The sequence below is a fragment of the Rhinoderma darwinii genome, chromosome 5 (assembly GCF_050947455.1).
Source record: "Rhinoderma darwinii isolate aRhiDar2 chromosome 5, aRhiDar2.hap1, whole genome shotgun sequence".
NCBI classification, from domain to species: domain Eukaryota; kingdom Metazoa; phylum Chordata; class Amphibia; order Anura; family Rhinodermatidae; genus Rhinoderma; species Rhinoderma darwinii.
In genome coordinates, this window is record NC_134691.1 from 197,161,149 (window position 1) to 197,180,903 (window position 19,755).

At 41.9% G+C, this 19,755-nt stretch overlaps 1 protein-coding gene across 2 annotated transcripts in view; it reads right to left on the minus strand.

The window, feature by feature from the left end:
- GALNT1 (polypeptide N-acetylgalactosaminyltransferase 1) overlaps positions 1 to 19,755 on the minus strand; it is a 670,235-nt gene that overhangs the window by 123,614 nt on the left and 526,866 nt on the right. The window contains exon 1 of one of the 2 annotated variants that reach the window (XM_075826838.1): positions 11,559 to 11,792. The exons of the other annotated variant lie outside the window; for it this stretch is intronic. The gene's annotated coding sequence lies outside the window, so the exon portion shown is untranslated. Of the gene's footprint in view, positions 1 to 11,558; positions 11,793 to 19,755 lie in introns of those variants that run through there. 2 annotated transcript variants of the gene reach the window in all.

Below are 19,755 nucleotides of genomic sequence, written 5' to 3' on the forward strand. Positions count from 1 at the left end.
GTTTGGTCTTAAAAAATGCATGCAAAATCTGCAGCATATCTGAATTGTGCGAACAAGGCCTTTAACCCCTTAATGACGCAGCCTAGTTTGGGCCTTGAGGCTCAGAGCCCATTTTTCAAATCTGACGTGTCACTTTATGTGGCAATAACTCTGGAATGCTTTTACCTATCCAAGCGACTCGGAGATCGTTTTCTCGCGACAGACTTTTTGTTAGTGGTAATATTGGGTCGATATATTCAGTGTTTATGTGTGAAAAATAGCAAAATTTAGAGAGAATTTAGAAAGTTTAGCATTTTTTGGAATTTAAATGTATCTGCTTGTAAGACAGATAGTAACACCACACAAAATAGTGACTAGTTTATATTTCCCATATGTCTACTTTATGTCGGCATTTTTTGAACACTTATTTTTCTAGGACATTACAAGGCTTCGAACATGAGAAGCAATTCCTCATATTTTGAAGAAGATTTCAAAAGCCTTTTTTTTTTTTAGGTACCAGTTCAGTTGTGAAGTGGCTTTGAGGGGCCTATATATTAGAAACCCCCCATAAATCCCCCCATTTTAAAAACTAGACCCCTCAAGGTATTCAAAACAGCATTTATAAAATTTCTTAACCCTTTAGGCATTTCACAATTTCACAGAAATTTAAAGAAAACTAGAGGTGAAATTTACAAATTTCATTTTATATGCAGAAAGTCTTTTATTCCATTTTTTTTTCTGTAAAACAGAAGGTTTTACCAGAGAAACACAACTCAATATTTATTGCCCATATTCTGCAGTTTTTAGAAATATCCCACTTTTGACCCTAGTGTGCTAATGGACTGAAACACTGGCCTGAGAAGCATAGGAGCACCTAGAGGATTGTGGGGCCTCCTTTTTGTCAGGTTTGAAGGTCCTTTGGGGCCAAAACAGTGGAAACCTCCCAAAAAGACACCATTTGACAAACTTCACCCCTCAAGGAATAAAGGAGAAAAAAAACACCCAAACATTTGAAAAGCAATTTCTTCCGATTACGGCAATAGTGGTCAAACTGCTGGTTGGACACACGGCAGGGCTCAGAACGGCAGGAGCGCTATTTGTCATGTAGATTTTGCTGGATTGGTTTCTGGGCGTGGTGACTAAAAAACAGCAATTCTACTACTGTTTTTTTATAGCGTTCACCGTGCGCTATAAATGACATTCACTTTATTCTGCGTGGCGATACGATTACGGCGATACCATACGTTTATAGATTTTTTTTTTATGTCTTATGGCGTTTGCACAATAAAATACTTTTTATAAAAAATCATTGACTTTTTGTGTTGCCTTATTCTAAGAGCCGTAACTTTTTTATTTTTCCATCAAGAAAGCGGTGTGAGGACTTGTATTTTGCGTAACGAACTGTAGATTCAATCAGTACCATTTTTGGGTACATGCGACTTTTTGATCTCTTTTTATTCCATTTTTTGTGAGGTGAAGTGACCAAAAAATTGTCATTCTGGTATGGTTTATTATTACTTTCTTTTATGGCGTTCACCGCGCAGGTTAAATAGGGAAATACTTTTTTTAGTTGGCAATACCAATTATGTATAGTTTATTTAATTATCTTTTTTAATAATAAAGGACTGATCAGGGAAAAAGGGGAATTTTTACATTCAAATTTTCATACAACTATTTTTTTACTTTTTTTTGTCCCACTAGGAGACTTGAAGGCAGGAGCCGCTTATCGCAATTCTAATAACCTGCACTACATAAGTAGTGCAGCGTATTAGAGCGGTCAGCTACTCGCTGACCGCATCAGGACCCACTAGGCTTCCGTAGATGGCATAGCCGGACGCCATTGTTAAGGCTCCGGTTGCCATAGCAACCATTGGCGCCACGATCGCTATTGAACGCGGCTTCTAAGGGGTTAATCAGCGGCGACTACCGCGATCGGACCCTGCTGAAGGAGCTGCGGCAACTGCTGTACAAGACAGCAGTTGTCACAGCTCCTGTATGTGCCGGGAGGGGGCCGGAATGGCCGTTCCTCCTGTGACGTACTGTTCTGTCACTGAGCGCGAATACGGAATAGTACGTCAAGGAGTGGGAAGGGGTTAAGAAACTTTCACCAAGACCTGCCACACAAGCAATTAAAAACGCCCCATTACACTGGCCGGTTAAGGGAGCGACGATCAACGAGACATTGTTGATCAGCGCTCATGTCACTCGGAGATATGGAAGGGGACGAGCAGTCGTTACTCCGATCACTCGTCCCCATACATTATAATCATGTCAGCAGCACGTCTCCCTGTTTACACAGGGAGATGTGCTGCCGGCAACGATAATATTTAGCTTTATAAAAACTATACGGTCAGCAGATGATCGCGCTTTTGCTGGTTCATCTGCTGATCGTTCCCGTTTACACAGGGCAAATATAATCTACGAGTGTTCTATGAAGGCTCGTCTGCCGGGTAATCGCCCAGTGTAAAACCCCCTTTACAGAGTGGAAACTACCTCTTGGCCAGCTGGTATTATTTAGAAACGCTGTCCAATATTTTACTACTTTTCAATATAATAATGAAAGTAAATAGCAGCAGGCGCTCATTGTACACAGACAGATATTCGATGCGGGGCTCTTATCCGCAGGTGAATAAATACAGAAAACATATTTCCTTTTATCACACCAAGTTCACACAGGGCAGATTTGTTGCAGAAAATCAGTTCCATACATCTGGATGGGGCTGTTTCTGCAGCAGGTGCATGGATTCCGGCACGTTCCATTTCGATGAACGCAACGGATTTTCAGTCGTAAAAATTGCTGCAACAAATCTGCCACGTGTGAACTTACCCTAAGGATATGTTCCCACAGATGGGATGACGCTGCAGCCCATGTGGCCACTGAAGCCTGTGACTTGCTGCAGCAGTCATGGTCATCCCAGGAGGCCGGGCTGCACTCAGAAAAGAGGAATGTGTCGCTATGACAATGCCCAGGGGGTAAATACTGGTTTATTTTTTATTAATTTTAAACAAAAAAAGTTAATTTTTTTCGGATTTAAAATGTTTGCAGCAGAATCTCAGCTCTTCGGCCGCAGAAATCGCAACAATTTCTATTTGTTGCAGGTCTTACCTTCATTAGTAAATTCAAAGGTGAAAAACCCGCAACAAACCAGCAACGTTTCCGTAGCATAAAATGTCGTGCTGCAGATGTAAATGCCACGCCGCATGTCAATTTATGAACGGTTTCGCAGCAGAATTTTTCTGCAGCGTGTGCATGACATTTCTTCAAATGTCATCCACTTTGCCGTTACTGAAATGCTGCGAAACAAAATTCAGTTGCAGAAAATCCAAAGCGTTTACGCTACGTGGGAACCCGGCCTAAGGGTGCAGTCATGCGCGGCAGTTTTTGTTGCAGACCGAGAATCCTTTCTATTCATCTGAGGGTATGTTCACACGGCCAAATTTCAGACGTATACGAGGCGTATTATGCCTCGTTTTACGTCTGAAAATAGGGCTGCAATACGTCGGCAAACATCTGCCCATTCATTTGAATGGGTTTGCCGACGTACTGTGCAGACGACCTGTTATTTACGAGTCGTCGTTTGACAGCTGTCAAACGACGACCCGTAAATTTACTGCCTCGGCAAAGAAGTGCAGGGCACTTCTTTGCCACGTAATTTGAGCCGTTCTTCATTGAAATCAATGAAGCACGGCTCAAGGTTTACGAGCGTCTCAGACGCCTCGTAAATTACGAGGAGGAGCTTTTACGTGTGAAAAGAGGCAGCTGTTAACAGTCTGTCTTTTCACACGTAACTGCCTCTCAGCGTGTGAACATACCCTAAATGGAACTTGCAGAAATCCATTCACTGCTGCAGAAACAACTTAATACAGATGAGTGGAACGGATTTTTAGTCCCAGAAAAAACGTCTTGAACAGCAGCTGTAGCATGGGACTGCACCCTGTAAGGGCTCATGCACACAACCGCCGTATTCTTCAGTGTCCTATCCGTTTTTGTTTTTTTATTTGCAGATAACATACCGAACCATTAATTTCTATGGGGCCATGCTCACAAGTTTTTTTGCGAATCCGTTTTTTCCAATCGGCAAAGTTATAGAATATGTAGTATTGTTGTCCATGTTTGCGGCCAGTCTAGTGTATGGGCAGCAAAGAAAACCGGACAGAACACGGAAGCCACTAGGATCTGTGTTTTGCCTTCCGCAAAACGGAAACAGCGAATACACCAAAGGTGAACACCTAGCATGTCAGCAGTCTGATTTTGTGGGATATGTAATGTATATCAACATAGAGGTTTTAAATTCAATAGGGAGGTAAAACCCGCAACAAATAGCAGATGTGATCTCTGCGGCGGAAAAGCTGCAATTCCGCTGGAAAAATCACAACTTGGAGAAGATAAATAATAATAATTGCTTACCCAGAATTCTGTGCTACTTCGTCCAGGCTGGCCTCCTGGGATGACTTCTTAGCCCATGTGACTGCAGCAGCCAAATCACAGGCTGCAGCGGTCACGTGGGATGAAACATCATCCCAAGAGGCCAGTCTGCAGGACGGCAGAGGGACGTGTCGCTATGGGTAAGCATGAAACTTTTATTTTTTTATGTGCAATTTTCCACTGCGGACATTCCAGCCGAAAAACTGCACTAAAATTTGTTGTGTTTTTTCGGCCGGTATTCCCTGCGGTGACCAGTGTGACTGTGTGAACATGTCCTTATAGTGCTGGCGTGGTTTCCAGTAAACATTTATGAGGGCAAGAACCAAGCAGACAAGCCACACTTCTCAATTCATGTGACAGCTCCTTGTGACTTGCGGTAGTAAATCTATAACTCCGGTATATGAACAAACTACAGACATCAGCAATAAAAAGCAAGAGCAAATAAGGCTGCTTGACCCACAGCCCCAGCACATGTGACCCTCTCTGTCTAGATTGCAAGCAGTCATGTTGTGGGGGCAGGGGCACAAACCATCTTCACATTTCCTGCCTGTAAAGCCAGTTAAAAATCACACATTTCACAACATAGCTAGAGTTTCCTTCAAGAATTCACACGGATAATAGATGTGAATGAATAGAACACACACACATATACATATATATATATATATAAGTAATGGAGCATTATACAGCGTGGGGCAGCTATAGGGATATCCTACTGTGTGGAGGGCAGTTATGGGGTCAGCTATAGGGGCATTATACTGTGTGCGGGTCATTATACTGTGTGGAGGGCAGTTATGGCGGAAATATATTTGGCAGAGGGCAGTTATAGGGGCATTATATTCTGTAGGGACAGCTATTGGGCATTATACTCTGTAGGAAGCACTATGGGGTCAATATACTGTGTGGGGGCAGTGTCAGGGGGTATATTATATTTAGTAGAATACAGCAGGCTCAGGGGATAAAGATTAGTTCAATGGCGTAACATGCAAAAAGGGGTGTGGCCTAAATAATCGTTCATTAATCATAATCAAGCGTGATTTTGATTTAGGTCATGGATCGCCCAGCCATACGCTTTCTTTCGTGTAACTCATTTGTAAGGAGACGTCACCAGTTGCTACATTACAACTCACAAGCGAAACATTTTAACATTATGGCTTCTGATGCGGAAAGCAAAGTCCTGCAACTTTATTTAGAGTGAACTCAGAACATGATATGAAATGGTTAGGCCTCATGCACACGACCGTAGCCATGTGTACGGCCGTGATTTCTGGGTCGGCCGGCCACGGAGTGACAGCTGCGAGCCACCCGCAAATCGTGGCCCGTGCACATGGCCGCGGCAATTATTTTCAACGAGCCCGGAACGCAGAACACGGCCGTAATAAGACATGCCCGTTCTTTCTGCGATCCAGGCTCCTGGGCCATGCACGGACCGTGGATGGCCCCATAGGAATGAATGGGGCCGCAATTCTCCCGTGGATTTTCGGAGGAATTGCGGCTGCAAAAGCACGTTCGTTTGCATGAGGCCTTAAATCTGACAGACGTCTCCTCAGGCAGACTCCATAAATGTACATCACTGCCCTGGGATGCAGGGATTTGCCTAACACAACACTGGAACATGAACTGCACGAAACACATTTTCCTACAATCTTGCTTGTCCAACAAATAATCCAATAAAATTAATCATACACGGTTTATGGGAAAGGACAAAATATGGAAACAAGAGTGACAAGAAAACATTGCAAACCATAAATTCAATTTGGGAGTTTTTGGTTGATTGGCCCATAAGAGTTGGCACCCAGCTTTCCACTGACCCTGAATGGCATATACATCTTAAAGGGGTTCTCCCACGTGAGACATTTATGACATATCCACAGGATATGTCATAAATGTCAGATAGATGCGGGGCCCACCTCTTGGACCCGCACCTATCTCTAAACCCCTAAACCCCATTCTGCCACTCTGTGTTGCGGCTGAACCAGGTGAATTCAAACCATGAAAAAGGTTATATGGTCGGGAGTTACGGAAACAGCGTATCTACCACCTGACCGAGTCCGTAAGGCAGAACACAAAGGCTGTGCGACTTCATAGACACTGGAGCCGTACAGGCTCCGTGCACGCCCTTACCTCATATTTTACACAAACATTTTTTGCTCAGAGATTGATGTAAACATACAGGGGGTTGCATAAGTAGATATACAGTCTAAGTAACCGGTAAATATAATAATAATTATACAGTTTGAATAGTATTTTATAGAATAAAACAATGAAGTACAATCTCATATATGCTCAAATTGGCGGTCCGCACTATTTACACATTGCTGTAATCTAGTTCTTACAATCAGGTTATCAACCGTGTGCGGTTTTCTTATATTTTATATACCTGATCTTTGTTAACTCCCCAACAGAAAAAGTCCATCGGGGTAAAGTCTGGTGATCGTGGTGGCCATTCAATGGGGCCTCGTCTACCTATCCACATGTTGGGTCATTTTTTGTCAAGAAAAGGACGCACCACTAAAACATAGCGAGCAGGGCTCCCTCTTGCTGAAATTAGAAGTCTTCATTTTCATGCTCCCACTGCAATTGTGGTATTACATTTTCTTGGAACATGTTAAAGTACAGGTCTGAGGTAGGGACGCACGATGCATCGAAACTTCGATACCGTTTCAATAGCGTGCAACCCCAAACGGTTCGACACCGTTATTTCATGTATTTCGCACAGTTAAGTATAGTAATACATGATGAATGAGAGCGGGGCTGCTGTGTGATACATGTGTAATACAGTCATTGCCACGCTCCTGTGTCCTGACAAGTGCGCGCCGTCAGGATGATGCACTAATGAGCGGCGGCACTGAACACCAACATGGCAGGTGGACTGCAAAACACCCCCATGTTCTGTCTTCAGTGCCTGAACCGCCGCTCATTAGTGCAGCACCGCCCGCATCATCTCATGCTAACTGCACGCACTTGTTGTCAGGAGCGGGCAATGGCTGTATTACACAGCCGCAGCCTCGCTCTATAACGGCGGAGATCAGAGAGACTTCTGATCTCTCCCGTTACCTAATGCTGCGATCAAAGCGGACTGCAGCATTTAGGGGAAAATGAGAAGGGGGGATGCCCCTTGGATCGCATCACAGGGATCCCTGTGACGAGATTGAGGGACATACCATATATGGGCAGACAGCCCAGGGTCCATTGAAGGACCCCAGGGCTGTCTTTCCATATTTCCTGTTAGGGCATACTGAGGTATATCCTAACAACTGTCTGTGTACTATCAGTACACAGGCTAATGTACTGGCATATAGATATATACTCGTACATTAAAATTTAAAAACAAAAGTAAAAACAAAGAAATATTAAAGTGTAGCTTAACGTTCAACAAACTTCTGACATGTCATAGTGACATGTCAGAAGTTTGTATTGGTGGGGGTCTGAGCACGGAGACCCCCACCAATCGCTAGAACAAAGCAGCTGAAGAGTTAGTGTGAGCGCTCAACCGCTTCGTGTCTGTTCAGCTTTTTCCAGAAATAAACGTATCGGAGAACGGGCTCATACTTTCTATTGAGTCCGTACACCGATACATTTATTTCCGGAAATAGCCGAACAGACACGGAGCAGATGAGCACTCACACAAACGCTTCAGCTGCTTTGTTCTAGCGATTGGTGGGGGTCTCAGTGCTCGGACCCCACCAATCCAAACTTATGACATGTCAGAAGTTTGTCGAACGTTAAGCTACACTTTAAATTAAAAAAAATACACATACACCTTTTTTACAATAAACATTAAAATAAGTCTCAATACATAAAATATACACATTCGGCATTGGCGCGGCCGTAATAACCTGCACAACAATTTTTTGGCGTCATTTATGAGGTGTACGCTGTCAAAAAATAATAAAAATGGATTTCTCTCACTTATTGTGGGGCACGAGGTGTGATGAATTTAACCTCCATGTGCCTCACATTAATAGTAATTAACCCCATCATGTAACTTACATATTAACCCATTATGACTGAGAAACATGATGGGGTTAATTACTATTAATTATTACTGTGAAGCACATTCAAAATTCATCATCACACCACACGCCTCACATCAGAAAATGGAAGGACTTTTTTTAAAAATTTATTACTGTTGGCAAAGTATCGTTTTGGTAACTAAATCGCAACACTACGCAAAGTATCCATATTGACGTCCAAATTCTGGTATCGTGACATCCCTAGTCTGAGGTAACTGTTGTATTGTAGAAGATCTGTCCAATAAACCCTTTACATAAAAGGGCCGCCCCAAACTGTAACCCCATGTTGATTCAACCGTTCAATTGTTGCAAGGGGGTTTTCTGTTAAAGCGGCTCTGTCACCAGATTATAAGTGCCCTATCTCCTACATAATCTGATCGGCGCTATAATGTAGATAACAGCAGTGGTTTTTATTTAGAAAATCAATTTTGACCAAGTTAGATTTATGCTAATTACTTTCTTAATGCCCAAATGGGCGTTTTTTTAGTTTTGACCAAGTGGGCGTTGTGGAGAGAAGTGCATGACGCTGACCAATCAGTGATCAATCAGCGTCATACACTTCTCTCCATTCATTTACACAGCACATAGTGATCTTGCGAGATCACGATGTGCTGTCACATACTCACACATTAACTTTACTTAAGTGACTTGAGTGAATAGACATTCCTTCCAGCCAGGGCGCGATGTCTATTCACAATCCCGGTAATGTTTGTGTGGGACTTAATGAAGTGTCGGGATTGTGAATAGACATGGCTGGAGGCGATGTCTATTCACTCTCAAGACACTTCCGTAACGTTAATGTGTGAGTAAGTGACAGCACATCGTGATCTCGTGAGATTACTATGTTCTGATTACATGAATGGGGAGAAGTGTATGACGCTGATTGGTCAGCATTGTACACTTCTCTTTGAAACACCCACTTGGTCAAAAGCTAAAAAATGCCCAGTTGGGCATTAAGAAAGTCATTAGCATAAATCTTAAATAGCTCATAACTTGGTCAAAATTGATCATTTTTCTAAATAAAAACCACTGCTGTTATCTACATTACAGCGCCAATCACATTATGTAGAAGATAGGGCACTTATAATGGGATGACAGAGCCTCTTTAAGTAATAAACCCAGTTGTGCCTATAAACAGCACCTGAAAGTCTGAAGTTGGCTTCATCGGACCACGTTATTTTTCTAATAATGCCGTCTCCTTGTGTTTCTTCATTCAAAATTGCCTCTCAAAATTCTAACTAGACTGACAAATCGCCCCCTGTATACCTTCTTATGCACCCCCTGTAGAACGTGCAAGCATAAGTCAAGTAGATGGAGCGGTCTTGCTCATTGACTTCAATTGCGGAGGAGGAAAATAAGCACCATATAATATACAGTGGGGGAGACAGATAAAAGCTGGTGCAAAGGAAAAGTGGAGTCGTTGCCCATAGCAACTACTCAGGTTGCTGCTTTTATTTTCGAAAAGGCATCTGAAAAACGAGAAGTGGAATGTAATTTGTTGACATGGGCAAACTACTATTTCTTTGCTTATATATATATATATATCTCCTCCAACATGTTTTTTGTGGCAAAAAACACGTTGCAGCGTAGCAACGAAGAATGACCGTAGTTCAATACTAAACCAAGAGGTGGTGAATGTAAAGGGTTAATGACGTTCTAACAAGGCTTGTATAAATAAAGCTATTTGAAACAAGCAACAAATTTACTACATTTACATGTGCAGTTTCCAGTTTTATGCAGGTGTGTTGATGCGCTCAAGCATTGAACTCAAAAATTAAAAGCTAAAATTAATTTTTTCCTCTGAGGTTTTAAAAAAAACTTAGAAAAATGCATCAAAACCACACAGTAAGTGTGAACCCAGTCTTATTCTGTCCCCAAGACTGGACCTTAGAGCTACGGGACACACCCAGGACCAGGTAATCATATACAGAGAGGATCACTGCCGGCCCGGTAGTCATGGCTCCTAGAGATCTACGCATGAGAATTGGAGAAGTTACATTACTAAGTTACGAGAACGTCATGTGATCACAAAAAAAAAACACCTTACTTTTTAAAAACTTAGAACCCCTTCAAAAATGAAGAAACAGTTTCAAATAAAATGTGATTCTCATCAGGCAATGCTGGAGTTACATATACAACGTATGGGGGCCTATGGAATGCCTCTAATGGCTTACATATATTCTACATCCTCAGAGGCGAAATGTCAAGCAGATGCGCCATTTTTCCGGTAGCCGTGAATTTCTACCGGCCCCTTAGAGTCATGTTAGAACATGCAGACACAGGATCCAATTCCATAAGGTAAATATTAATAAAGCCCTGTTCACACCACAGAAGGGCTCGACGGTAAACATTTGTTTTTGTCTTTAATGAAACTGTGGAAACGCCATTAAATTCCATTATAAAATAAAAACTACACTTTTATTTTTTTTTAAAGATCCAAAAAGCAAAGCCATTTTTTAGTACCCTCAAAACAAAAAGCGTATCCAGACGTAAAACTGCCAAACGAAGGCCAAGCCTGAGCAATAGAAGTTTATGGGCACTGTATAGTAAGTGCATAAGTATTGGTATAGAGACCCGTAGGGGAGCTTTTTTTTTTTTTTTTAAGATAGATAGATTCTTTGATAACATTGATGGACCAGTCGTTTCCATGTTACAGTCTGAACAAGCGCCTACTTCTATCATACAAGACGGGTGTGCAATACGTCCAGGCCAGTGCTCAGGACCGGAGAAGAGGAAGCACTGCAGCCAGGACACAACCTACAATGGAGCCACTAACTTACGCTAAACTTTATTAAATATGCAAAACATACAAAGGCCACAAGAGCTCGCTAATTGGACTGACTGCCCGCTCGTGTGCCTGACAATAAGCACCGCGGAGAGCTACGTCAGCTTAGCGGGCAATACACCGAGATACATTCGACGCATGCCTGGCTACAATAATGTCCAGGACGGGGCTCCCGGGCACACAGCTTCGCTATCCGCACAGACAGGGAAGCAGCCGCAGGCACCGGTCTCTCAGGACGCCGCGCTCGGTAATGTGGTATCCGGTACACACACAAGCGAGGATGAACACAGAGACGTAGCACACACCAAGTGACAGCACTTAGGACTCTTCTCCACAAGCCGTGCCCGCTCACCTGTCACTGTTCCCGCGGCTCCGCCATACTCCGCGCCCTCTCCACTCACTCCAGACACACTTTCCGCGGCTCCCCGTAGTCCATACACAGTACGCCGGGAAAGCACAAACAATCGGTTTCCCTTGAATAACCAACCCGTCCGTACAACAATCCCTGGCTCCTTCCCGTCCCCCCACTACGGAGCGCCCCACAGGACACACTACCTCCGCCTGCCCTAGCAACGCGTCACTAGCGAACACGTTCACAAGACCTCCTCCAAGGGGGCGTGACTGTCTGTGACGTCACTGCTGGTGCTGCCTGACCCCCAGCTGCGAGGGATGGGCATGGTGACGTCACGTGTGTCGAGCGCCAGGGTGAGATCATCATGCAACCTCATATGTGTGGAACGTGAGACGGAAACTTTCTCCATAGTTCTCAGGCGCGTATAACGGGTGACACCAGAGAATGCGTGCTGCCACAGATACATGATCGCGTCTTATAAGAGAGGATGGAAGGAAATTTAGTAAGATTGTGAATAAAATGATAGTCAATGAACTCTTTAATTGCCGGCGTTTGTTTGTTCTGCATTATGACAATTTCACGTCAAAAATGTTTTGTTATTATAGTTCTTTTTCATCCAGCTTTCAGCATTTGGGAGAGAATTAAAAATATAATATTTACAATCTTTAACAAATTAAGTTAATGCTTATCACGTTTTTTTCACCGTGTGTTGTGCGTGATTTGCACATCAATTCCATTGAAGAAAAAAAAAAGTGCTTTACGAATGTGAAAAACAGATGCCACTCGCAAAGAACTGTGATGCAATAACACATCGCACACGGACAGATTTCCGACGTACACGCCAAACGTGTCCATAGGGCTCTGTTGCCAGTCGGAGACCAAAAGAGTGACCTCTTGGCCTCTATGTGGCCGGTATACGTCAGTATACTGCAAATGAAACAAAAAAAGATGAAATAGCGTACCAGACTACATTATGTATTTATTTTTTTACAATTAGACTATATAGGTGACTGATGCTACTGTATGTACGTATACGTCTCTGAGGAAGCTCCAGTGATAACTGTCTATATATATATATATATATATATATATATATATATATATATATATATATATAGACAGTTCTAACTGGACCTTACCTGGGAGGAGATCCCCCAAGTTCCAATGGCGCTATTTCTCTGATACATGCACTGCGGTGCTGCAAGCCCCCCATTCTCCAGAAAGCAGCGCGAGTCCTCCATCTCCCTGTAGGTGCCAGCCCCCCCCCCCTTCCCATTATTCTCCCTCCCCAGTACCCCTGGACTCTTACCAAGAGGAGCTCCCAGAGTTGGTTGAAGTCCAAGAGCACTTCCTTTTGACGGTATCTGTAGATCTGGACGGGCTGCCGGCCACAGCGCGATGCACGTCCTGGAAGGGAGTTGACCCCACCAAGCACAGAGGTGAGATACAGCGTAATAATCGTCCAGGGGGAGAGGTCTATATAGGCAACCTATCCCACTGTATGCCTTACAGTGGGAAGCATCTGAATCTTCTGAAAGTGCCAGCCTGATTGTTTATAAACAATTGTGTTTTGTTTTGTTTTTATGTTCAGTTTCATCCAGCTTCATAGAGTGGATTTACACATCGCGTATATGTTGCAAATTTTGATGTAGATTTTTGAGCCAAAGCCAGAAGTGGTTCCAATGGAATGGGAAATATAAAGGAAGAACTTCTACTTTTCCTTCCTCCTGGAACCACTTTTTGACTTAAAATCGTCATCAAAAACATATACGCGATGTGTAAATCCACTCTATGAAGTTGGATGAAACTGAACATAAAAAAAAATCACAAATGTGTTGTGTTGTGTAACCCCTTAAAGACTGAGCCTGTTTTGGCCTTAATGACGAAGCCGATTTTTCAAATCTGACGTGTCACTTTATGTGGTAATAACTTCAGAATGCTTTTACCTATCCAAGCAATTCTCAGACTGTTTTCTCGTGACACATTGTACTTTATGTTAGTGAAAAAATTTGGTCGATAAATTCAATATTTATTTGTAAAAAATACCAAGATTTGGAGAAAATTTGCAAAAATTAGCATTTTTCTAAATGTAAATATATCTGCTTGTAAAACAGATAGTAATACCACACACAATAGTTACTAGTTTACATTTCCCATATGTCTACTTTATGTTTGCATCGTTTTTTTTCACGTCCTTTTATTTTTCTAGGACGTTACAAGGCTTAGAAACTTTAGCAACAATTTCAGGTATCATACCTATTATACTTTTGTCTTTTTTGACACAAAAGTATTTAACATTTCACATTTTCAAGAAAATTCCAAACAGCGATTTTTTTCAGGGACCAGTTCAGTTCTGAAGTGGCTTTGAGGCCCTTATATATTAGAAAGTCCCCATTAATCACCCCATTTTGAAAACTTCACCCCTCAAAGTATTCAAAACCACATTCAGAAAGTATTGGCGTTTCACTGGAATTAAAGCAAAGTAGAGGTGAAATTTACAAATTTCATTTTTTTGGCGATGTTAAATACTTTTGTGTAAAAAAAAACAAAAGTATAGTATGTATGATACCTTTATTGGCTAACTATAAAAGTTCGAAAGCTTTCAGAGAGCAGAGGCCCCTCCTTCAGGCTAATTTGTAAGTTGCCTGAAGTAGGGGCCTCTGCTCTCTGAAAGCTTTAGAACTTTTATGGTTAGCCAATAAAGGTATCATACCTACTACACCACTTAAGGAATCTATCTGGTTGCATAGTGGGCATTTAGACCCCACAGGTCTTTTGCAGAATTTATTAGAATTAGGCCGTGAAAATGAATATCAACATTATTTCCACTAAAATGTTTAATTTTTTCAATTTCACAAAGGATAAAGGAGGAAAAAGCAGCCCAACATTTTTAAAACAATTTCTCCCGAGTACGGCAATACCCCACGTGTGGTCATAAATGTTTTTTCATTAGAAAGTAATTAACCCTTTCCAGACTGATCCATTTTTGCTTTTTCGTTTTTCCCTCCCCACTTTCCAAAAGCCATAACTTTTTTATTTTTCCATCAATAGAGTGGTGTGAGGGCTTATTTTTTGTGGGATGAGCTGTAGTTTTTATTGGTACCATTTTTTGGCACATACAACTTTTTGAGCACTTTTTATTACATTTTTTGTTAAGGACAAGGTGACCAAAAAACAGCGATCTTGCCGTTTTAAAGTCTTTATTTTTCGCGGCGTTCACTGTGCGAGTTAAATAAAGCTATATTGTAATAGTTTGGACTTTTACATACACTTTGATAGCAATTTTGTGTATTTTTTTATTTTTACATTACTTTAGAGAAAAAATGTGAAAAGTTTTTTTTTTTTCGACTTTAAATATTTATTTAATTTTTTCACATTTACTTTTACATTTACTTTTGTTTTTACACATTTTATTAGTCCCCCTAGGGGACTTGAACCAGCGATCATTAGATCACTGGTACAATACACTGCAATACTAATGTATTGCAGTATATTGTAATTTTTACAGGCTCCTGTAACAGCGAGATCGCTGTTCCTGTCCGTTAGTCCCGGGTGTCAGCTGTAATACACAGCTGACACCCGCAGCGTATGGCGCGGGCTCAGCGCGTGAGCCCGCTCCATTCATCACCCCCCACACCACGACATGCTATTAAGTCGTGGTGCGCAAAGGGGTTAATGCGCAACGGATGGGGCGGAGTGAAAATTACAATTAATAATATGCCATTTAGTGCACTATATGTTATTCCAAGTTTGTGCCACTGTAGACAAATACCTCATAAAATATTAACCAGGTTCTCCCAAGTATGGCGATGCCATATTTGTGGATGTAAACTGCTGTTTGGGCGCGCTGTAGGGCTCAGAAGGGAGGGAGCGCCATTTGGATTTTGGAGCGCAGATTTTGCATGGTAGTTGTTCTGTTTGGCGTTTTGCTGCTATTTCAGTTTATAACGTGGGGGCATATGTAATCTGGGCAGAGTACATCAGGACATAATAAGAGGGTATAATAATGGGGTAAATAAATAATAATCCGCAGATATGTGGCCGATGTCGCACTGATAAATGGCGCCTGATCTTATCCGCTTTTTAAACACTGCACATTTTGCATCGTCATATTCTGAGAGCCAGAACTTTTTTATTTTTTCTTCACTGGTGCTGTGTCCCGGCTTATTTGTTACGGGACAATCTGTAGTTTTCATTGGTAACATTTTGGGGTACATGCGATTTTATTGGTCACTTTTTATTCCATTTTTTGGCAAGCAAGGTGACCAAAAACCATCAATTCTGGCAATGGTTTTTATTATTATATTTTCACGGCGTTCACCCTGGGCTATAAATGACCATTTTACTTTATTTGGCGGGTCGGTACGATTACGGCGATAAAATCACTTATTTATAAAATAATTTATTTTTTGTGTCACCATATTCTGAGAGCCATAACATTTTTTTTTTCAGTCAAAAAAGCTGTGTAAGGGCTTGTTTTTTGTGGGACGGGTTGTAGTTCTTATCGGTACTATTTTGGCGTGCATGCGACTTTTTGATCACTTTTTTGTATATTTTGGGAGGGGTGGTGACCAAAAAATAGTGATTATAGCATTGTTTTTTTACTTTTTTTTTTTTTGCGGTGTTCATCGTGCAGAAAAAATAATATTGTAGTTTTATAGTTGGGGTCGTTACGAACGCGGTGATACCAAATATGTGTACTTTTTTAACGTGTTCATTTTTTTCCTATAATAAAAGACTTATAGGAAAAAAAGCATTTTTTGTTTATGTAACTTATAACTTTTATTTTTACACTTTTTTAAAACATTTTTATTATCTCTTTTTTACTTTTTTTACTTGTCCCACTAGGGGACATTTAGACTTGCCGCTCTGATCACTACTAGAACACATTACACTATCTACGTAGTGTAATGTGTTCTGTCATTGTGACGGGACAGTCAGTCACGCGCCATCTTGAAGATCCGGAATCAGGTACGGGGGGGTTGATCGGGGGTGTAATGGGGGGTGCTGGCCCTTATTTAGACCATTTCTCTCTTCTCTCACAGAACGAACCGCCGCTGTTTTTACAGCGATCTCCGTTATTCATTGAATAACGGCGATCACGCGACCGGGGACCAGACAAAACGGTCCTCGGTCTTTGCTCCGAGGTCTCAGCTACCTCCAAAAGCGCTGCCGTGAAAAGATGGCGACCTGGCATAAGTACCCTTAATGGCCGCCGTGATAACACGTATAGGCAGTCATTAAAAGGTTAAACAATCAAGCTGGCAATCTTCATGTCAACACACATACACTTTACAGATCAAAGTATTGGGACACCTACACATTACACCTACAGGAGCTGTTATGACATCCCATTCTTAATCCATAGACATTAATATGAAGTTTGTCCCCCTTATGTAGATAAAATAGCTTCCACTGTTCTGGGAAGGCTTTCTACAAGATTTCGAAGTGTGTCTTTGGGAATTCTTGCACATTCAGCCAAAAGAGCATTTGTGAGGTCAAACAATGATGTTGGACAACAGTGCCTGGCTCTCAATCTTCGTTCAAATTAGTTACAAAGGTGTTCGATCGGGTTGAGGTCAGGGCTCCGTGTGGGCCGATCAAGTTCGTCCACACCAAACTCACCCAACCATGTCTTTATGGACCTTGCTTTGTGCACTGGAACATAAACGGGTCTTCCCCAAACTGTTCACACATTGTTTCCTGTCATTGACCTTTCCCTTGTCCATCAGACTGCCAGATAGAGAAGCGTGATTCATCACTCCACAGAACACGTTTCCACTGCTCCATAGTCCAGTGACGACGTGCTTTCCACCACTCCATCCAATGCTTGGCATTGTGCTTGGTGATGTAAGACTTGCAAGCTGCTGCTCGGCCATGGAAACCTCCTGGGGCACGGTTTTGTGAAGATGTAAATGCCAGAGGAGGTTTGGAACTCTGCAGTTGATTCAGCAGAGTTTTTTTGCACTATGCATCACTTGGTGACCCCGCTCTGTAACTATATGTGGTCTGGAATTTCGTGGCTGAGTTGCTGTGGTTCCTGCACACTTCCACTTTGCAATAATACATTTGAATAATAAATTTTTCAATGCGGTAACGGTAAAAAATCAACCGCATCAAAAAACGCACCAAATTGTGGAAAAACTGCATGCGTTTTTATAGGATTCATTTTTTCAATGCATTTCTAACCGCTCCTCAACCGCCACATGTGAGTGGACCCTAATAATAGCGATATTGATTGTCACGCTTTTCTCAGGAATAGCTAAAAAATGGCTCAATATAGTTTTCTAGAGAACAATGTAATTGAAGATCTGCAACTTTTGAAGTAGACTATTAATAACTGTTTGTATATGAAATATCGATTTCTGTTTTAAGAGCAAAAATCGTTAAAATTATAAAATACGTCAAATCATTTCTGTCTTGTTCAGTTAAACACAATGTTGCATCTCATACTTGAATGTAAGAAAATGACCGCTGACAGTGATTTCATGTTTTGAACATGCTACATGTCGCTGCATTTGATCTCTGCAATAAAGATCTCCAGATTCGAGTGGTTTGTGTATTCCCCCAAGTGTTTCATTGCAGTTAGAATGAGTTTTAATTCAACAATCAGTTCCAGAGGTTGCATCACAGCCCTGGAGAACAAGACAAACCAAACTGCCCTGTTGGGAAATGCTTATTCACTTCTTTCATTATACGCATTTCCTCAGTTGTTGCCTCTGGCTCCACAACAGCTTTAGCTCAAAAGCTAATTTTTTTGCCACTGGTTATGTAGCGCATACATCTTTCTACTGAAATGACATAATTTTATATTTTGCAATGATATGCAATATGAATTACTGTGAGTTGTCAGTATTAAGCATTATATGTAGTGCAATGTATAGTGTAATGCTAAATTATTGTACTTGCATTAATGTATTTATACACTCCTCAACATTGAAATTACAACACCAAGAAGGAAAAGTTTTGGAATTGTGAAAATCACAGGATCGATAGACATGTTAATGATATGCAAATGATAAAAAATGGAAACAAAATATTCCAAACATCTATATTTATTCTGTATAGAGTATAAGCGCTACACGCAGAAATACACGTATTTACATGCCTTGACATGCTATCAATGAGGTTATTAATTGTTGTGTGAGGAATGTTATGCCAAGCGGAATGAACTTGGGCACCCAAATCATCAAGATTGGCTGCTGCTCCCTTTGCAATTGCCAACTAATGACGCCCCAGTTGTGCTCGATGGGAGACAAGTCTGGAGATACTGCAGAGCATGGTAGCACATTTATGCCACGCAGTCTGTTCACAGTGGCATGGTGTTGTCCTGTTGAAAAACAGCTTCTGGGACACTTTGGAGAAATTGCTGTACTAATGGTTCCACGACCAAATAAATGTAACGCCAAGCTGTTAGTATACCTGAAATGAAGACTAGAGGGGTCCAGCTACCATACATTATGCCACCCGCACAATAATCCCGGGAGTAGGACCGGTGTGACATTTGTGAAGGCCACTTCATGGCATTGCCCACATGGTATCCAGACCAATCTCTGGCTATTATTGCGTCCGAGACGAAAGCCGGGCTCATCGCTGAAAAGAATAGACCTCAATTCCAGCCTCCATTGCCGTCTTGCTGTGCACTATGATAGCCTTTGAGAGCAGTGTGGTCAATGGAACACATGTAGCTGGACATCTGACTCGTAGCCCAATGTCGTGCAAATGCCTTTAGATGGTTGGTGTCTACACTGGTTGCCACCTTAGGCTTCGGATGTGACGTCCAATTTCACTTGCAGTACTGTCAATATCTAGGGGTATGTGCACACACTAGGCCGCTCCGCAGTAGCGGAGTGGCAGCTAGCCAAACAACAGTCTATATAAAGTCTATGCAAAGTCTTTAGCACAAGAGTACCTGTAAGAGTCCAGACAGACATGAGTAGCAGAGGCTTAGGCACGGTTGGAGCTTGACGTGGCAGATGACACCAGACGTGCCAGATGATACCAGACGTGGCAGATGATGCACTCAACTCCCAACTAAAGGTTTAGGCTCAGGAAACAAACACAGCAACAGGATACAAGAAAAAGGATATGGGAAAACTGGGAGCAGGAAACCTCGAAGGGACCGTTTGCAATACAAACATGGGTAGACATCAACAACAATGCTGAAGCAAGGAGTAGAAGGACAGAGCCCTTTTTA